This window comes from Meriones unguiculatus, chromosome 12 (genome assembly GCF_030254825.1).
Source record: "Meriones unguiculatus strain TT.TT164.6M chromosome 12, Bangor_MerUng_6.1, whole genome shotgun sequence".
Lineage (NCBI taxonomy): Eukaryota > Metazoa > Chordata > Mammalia > Rodentia > Muridae > Meriones > Meriones unguiculatus.
The window spans coordinates 24,677,256-24,684,051 of NC_083360.1; positions in this window are offsets into that span (position 1 = coordinate 24,677,256).

A 6,796-nucleotide genomic window follows, 5' to 3' on the forward strand; every position below is an offset into this window, starting at 1 on the left:
ATTACTTGAACTACTTACGATATAAAACAGACATCAAATGACCCTACACTGTTAATATCAGGGCCTTCCCTGAGTAATGAGTACACAGCATTTGTTTTATAAAAATGTTTCATAATAATTTAAGTAATTTTAAAATGAGAATGATCCATGAGTCAGAGATAATTTAGTAGCCAAGGAGTACAAATAATATAACTATGTGTGTTCTTTAAAGAGGAAAATAAATCAGAAGGCACATATCTTTCAGCTGTAAATGTTAGATTTAAAATGCAATGTTTATAGTGAAGAAAGTTCTCAACCTCTTGAGAGTCTTCTTTATTTAGGTATAGTGCAAGTAAACACAAAGGCCCGTTGGGTCCTCCGATATCAGATAGAGTCTAGCCAGACAGGAAGGAATTGAAAGACATGGCATAGAGCTCTAAAGGCTCTTGGAGATGCATATGATTGTCTTAGGGCCTGGGAGCCATCTGACATCAAAATGTGTGGAGTCAGCTTTGCACAAAATCCACAAGGGGCAGATGGGCTCAGATCTGGGAGTGTCGCAAGAGCCATAGAGGCAGAGGAAATGGAAAATAAAATTTCATAAGGGGAGTCCCACAGTATATTGGAAAAAATGAGAGGTCTGAGAGACAAACTGTCTTGAATCCTGAGCCCAATGATTCTTGATCTGTTAGAACAGTCATTTTCTCTGCCTGAGTCTATTCTCATGCCGTTCTTACTTACAGAGGCTTATTTGGGGCTCCAGTAACAAAACATACTCAATTATACTTTAGAAATTAAAAAATAAATGCTTAACAAAGAAGAGGGTTTTTTAAATTTTGATAAGTAAATATATTGAAGACTGCCCAAACGTAAGACACACTGGCATATCTCTGATATTTATTTACGTAGGTGGACAATACAGTTTCAGAAGACAGAAATATTAATCTGCCATTTATACATGCCTTCTACCTAGTTCAGTATCTATTCCTTGTTATATGTAAGCACTGAAATAATTAGCAAAATATGAGCCATACTGATGGCATGTTGTCTTCTTCTTACCTTCTGGATACAGTCAGCAAAAAGGCACACAGGTGCACTGCGTTCTAGAGATGCCCCATGCTGTTTCATACCTTTGCAATATCCCACACCTTTCCCCATGGCTGGAATGTTCTTGTCACATTTTCACTCCACGTCGACCACAAACAGTTCAGGTTACTGGACCTGTCGACACTTGTGCATCTCCATTCCTCAACCCTAATAGCAATTTACAGCCTTCACTTTTGCCGTTAATGATTTTACCACCACTAACACCTCATGCAATAATCAGTTCCTGTGGAAGTTTTCTCATGGCAAAAATATTTGCCTTTTCACTTCAGTACCTACTGCCATGCAGTCCATATACATTTAAACAATTGCACACTTAATTATATATACATATAAGTTATATATGTATTCATATAACATATATATTCAAAAAGAGGGGACTAATCTTCTCTACTCTGCTGCCTTTGTTGTTCACACGGGTATCCATGGTGGGGAAGTAGGGGATGACATTTCCCATGGATTTCTATTCAACAACCCACAACTAGAATAAGAAAATAGAGAAAGTAATATTTTGAGCTTCTCAAACTTATCCAGCAGTCATGATCTTTCTTGTATAACACGCTCTGTGTAGAATTTAATTTGATTTTATTAAACAGTACATGTGTAGCATGTGGAGGTGGGTGAGTGATTCAGAATCCTAAAACAAGATATTTTAACATGTCAGAGAAACAATGGACTTGTGAGAATTGTAACTTATGGTAGTGGATGTGACTAAGCATTAACCTAGACAAAGCTGAGCCACATTCAAAGGGACACCACTGACCTCTTTCTCTAGCTAAAGCATCATGGTTAACCTGGCGAGGCTAGCCAGAATAGCTCAACTGTTTTGAACTTCAAGCTTGTAGATCTTCTTCCTTTGATTAACAGTTCAGAACATTTCTGCTAATGTTTGTTTATAAATGAAAGATTTTTTTTAATATTACTACGTCTTTATACTGCTAGCGACAAAACAAGCTGAAGAAATTAGCAATGTCTTTTTTGTTTCATTTTTAAAGAAAAAAAATTTAAGTTAATTTGTCTTTCTTGGGGACTCTTGTTTTATTCTTCCTTCCCAAAAGCTCATATGCTGAAGATCTAGCTTCTAGAATAATTATATTTGGAGATTAAAACCTTTAAGGTAAGAGGAGATTAAACAAAGCCATAGTTAGGTGTCATCCAACATACCTGTAGAGCTAGGAAGAAGAATAAGAGACCCCAGTGCTCCTGTCTCACGGGGCACAGGAAAACTTCAAGAAAAGGTGACAAACCAGACAGATTTGGAAGTACAGCTTCCAAACTAGTGACAAAACAAAAGACTGTGAGTTAAGTCGTTTGGGCCCCAGCATTTTGTTTTGATATAACGGCATACCAACATAGCTAACACAGTGAAGCATAAGGTTGAAACATACATGTCAGTAATTTTTAACATATCTGCCAACCAGGTAAGTAAACATTTATTTATAGCAGCCAAGCAAATTCCCCTGTTGCCTTCCCAGAGTCCAGCCTACCCCTGCTGCCTAGAGGCAGCTACTGTTCTGATCTGTGTCACCACAGATTACATTTTGCCCAGAGGAAATTACACACAAGTGAAGCTCACACGCATACTGTTTGTCTTCGGGATACATTCCCTCAGACTGCTTACCTGAAATTTACCTAGGTTACTTCACGTATCAGAAGCAGGTTTCCTTGCTTTAGTTGAGCGCTCTACTTACATACAATCAACAGCATGTACAGGAAAAGAGGTTGCTAGGTAAATCAAATGCACAAAAGCTGCACCTACACATTTGTCATCTAACAACTTAACAATTCAACACATACCTGCTTTAACACTTATATTTGGTAGTAATATGAAAATATTTTTATATATTTTCATAAGCAAATTAAATTTCTGCAAATCATAGACAGTGAATTAGCATTTATTAAAGTTTGAGAGACATGGAACACATTTTTAATATATATATATATAATTTTTATTTTTTATATTAATCACAGGTTATTCACTTTGTATCTCAGCCATAGCCCCCTCCCTCATTCCCTCCCAATCTCACCATCCCTCCCTCATCTCCTCCCTGACCCTTTCCAAGTCCACTGACAGGAGAGGACCTCCTCCCCTTCCATCTGACTGGCTGCAGTGTCCTCTTCTGTGGCCTAGCAAGGCTGCTCTTCCCTTGGGAGTGAGAGGGTGTCGAAGAACCAGCCATTGAGTTCATGTCAGGGACCAGGATGGCCTAGAACTCACAGAAATCTGCCTACCTCTGTCTCAGAACACATTATATATATATTTAATATAATTACATCATTTCCCCTTCCTCTTACTCCTCACATATCTGACTAATCGCTACTCTTCATCCTTGGTTGTTACATATACATTTAAACAAATCAACATATAAATACAACCTGCTGAGTCATTTAGTGTTACATGTATAAGTTTCTAGGGGTAACAACTTGATATTGGATAATACTCAAAAGAATCATCCTTGAGGAAGACTAATTCTTCCTCTGTCAGCAATTATTGATTTCCAATGCCTCTATTAAAGGATGGGGCTTCATGAGATTGAAATATACATTGTTCCTACTGCAGTATTAATACTTATAAGAATAAATTCAGATACTCAGGTTGAACATGGGTGGTTCTGTTTTATATCTTCGCAACAGCCCAAGTACTTCAAGCCTTCTACTAGGTGGCTCATGATTCTGGTGGGTGGAGCATCAAATAGTATGGCACCAACTGTGGTGGTCTGAATAAGTTTGTCCCCCATAGATTTGCATGTTTTCACAGGGGTTTTGTTCATTAATTGTTGATACATGCATATATGTACACACACACACACACACACACACACACATCAGGCTATGCTCTAAAAAAAATTCACTCTTTTGACATTGCCTCACTTAAAGTATATCTTCTATCACGAGAACCTATGAGTAACAAATGCAAAACATATCCAACCAGTATGGACTCTACCCAAGAGTGTCAGGATGTCAGGAAATACCAACTGAAGGCAAGAACAGCTGAACAGCCAGAAGTCAGTGTTCAGAGGCTACAGTAAGTCCTATATCTGGGGTCCTTATTTCAAGTAAGAGTTTAACTTGACATTGTTGGTTATGGCTTTGGGCGATTTGATCCCAAATGTTTATTATCCCCTACCATTTTTGTACCCATGAATACTGGAACAGGCTCATGAAATTCCTTTAATCCATATAAAAACATATAACTAAATATTTTATAATTTTGCTTAATTTTTAAAAATAATATTGCAGCTGTTTTACTATAGCTGCTTCACCCACTTGATGACATGTTATGAGTGATTTTCTGTACCAGTAAATAGAGCTCTATGCTGTTGTTTTTGATGATTGTCTTTTGTCTCATTGTATGGTGTTGTATAATTTGCTTCACTCCTCTTGGATTATTTTGCAGTGTTACAGATGCATAATATTTGGGTTTTAACAGGAATCAAATATGCAGCTGTGGCTATGAGCAACTAAACTTAGCTATAAAACAAATAAACAAACAACAAAACAAAAACAATATAAATAAAACCTTTTGTCATTTTTATTTCCCACACCTTTTCAGAACTCAGTATAAACACCAATGCTTTATAACTATTTTCAAAAAGAGTAAAGTGTTTTATAAGGACTTCAGAGAATGCAGAAATGCAAAGAAATGTGTGACTCAAGATGGCTTCCATATTCCCTGAAAAAAAAAAGTTTTACTAAATTCATGAAAATATTCACATCTCCCACTCTCTTTAATCTCTTGATTAATCATAACTCACTCAAGGCACAGAGAACATTCATCAGAGCGATTGGTCATACTAGATCCAAAGATAAAAATTCTACAAGATAACACATTAAGTGACACCAAGAAGGTACTAAGACGATGTTCTGGTGACAACCCTTTTGCCCCTTGCTAGCCTACTTCTTCCTAGAAAAGAAAAAAAATACAAAAACAACAACAAACAAAACAAAACAAACTACCCATGGACTGCATATTTGAGGTGTCACATAACAAATCATATAAGTAGGTGCATTAACGATAAGAGACGTTATTAATATTTATAAAATGCATTGCCAGAGGCAAAATTGTGCTAGCAAAAATGAGACACATGGAAAACCCAAATAGATCATGCTGAAAACTAAGAAATGATTGCTGAAGGGTCTTATTCCCCTCTGCTGCTGAGAAGTTGGAAGTAAAAGTCAAACTTCTGCTCCCTGTCCTTTCTCTGTGTATTTCTACATGCTTAACTTCCTTTGCAAGTTTGTTTTGTGAATTTAGACACTTATCCCAGCAGTGTGGGATCAATTGGTTACATTGGTCATTGTTGAATTACTTTCACAGACAAATGCACATTCACAAAAATTTATATGTAAAATTTGCTCTTCATTTTTATTGATTCTTTATGAATTTTGCATCATGCACCCCAATTTTACACTCATCTTCCTGTACCTTTGTTCACACCCTCTATCCTTGCAAGCTCCCCCTGGGAAGAATAAAAGATCCCACTGTGGAAGCTGTGTAGTGTGTCATGGCATGTCCCACAGTGAACTCTTTTGTCATACTTCTTTGCTTGTAAACATTCATTGCAATGAGGAATTGATCTGATTAGAGGCCTAAGGCTTCTGCTACACTATCAGTACTACAGCTTTGGATCTGTAGGGCCACCTCCTTCACACACTCCAACACTTCAAAGAAGAAGTAGATTTTGAGGTGGGCTGATTCAAAACACTAGATCTGGGCCGGGGTATTGGCTGAGCTGGTTGGCCCACCAGCCATCCAGCACCCTCTCCACCCTGGCAGGCTTTCCAGCACTGTCACAGCTAGCTCATCCAATGCCCAGCTAGCAAGGGGAAGAGCCAGGCCTCCCGTAATCACGCCCTTGGGTTGGTTCACCTGTGGCCTCTGCTACCAGGGTCAGCGTGGAATGCCTATGTCATGTGGAACCAGGCAGGGGGCATCTGGGGCTTTCTCTGACCACTGTGCCTTGTGAGGGCATGTGGGGGTCATCTCAGGGGTGGTCTGTCTGTTATCCAGGTGAGGTGTCAGGCCCTGAGTGCTTCAGCTAATGAGGAGCAGGGACAGCTCTTTTGTTGTTATAACCCCAATGAGTCAGCTCTCCCACCTGCTGCAGAGGGCAAGAGATGAGGAAGGTCATCTCCCCCATCCCTTGCCACCACATGGTATACAAGTAGTAGACCCAGCTCTCCCAAGCTCATGCCCCTGGGGCTGGCTCACCTGCAATCTCTCCAACCAAGGCCATCTTTTTTGGGCTTTCTTGGTGAGGTGTGGGGCTCACACCTGGAGTACTGCAGCTGAAGGGTGGGGTCACCTCTGCACAGCCCTTAGACAACAACATGGCGCCAGTTTGCCTGGACTTTGGTGGCAACAGACCTCTGCTGCTGAAGGGCCGTGAACCCAGACATGGCCATCAATGGTAGCACAGACAGGTCTTCACCATGGTTTTACATGGCATCACCAGCTGCTCACATCAGGCTCTTGCTCACTACTGGTGAGTCTCCAGTTCTACCTCTCTTCATTATGCACATATCCTCCTGCTTCACTTTCTCTTTCAATTCTCCACCACATCCTTACTCATTTTAGTGGTGCCCAGTGCCTCTATATGTATAGGGTCATCTCAAGAGTGTTGTGTCCTTCCTTTGTCATGTGGAACCAAGCAGGGGGCATCTGGGGTTTTCTCTGACCACTGTGCCCTGTGAGGACATGTGGGGGTCATCT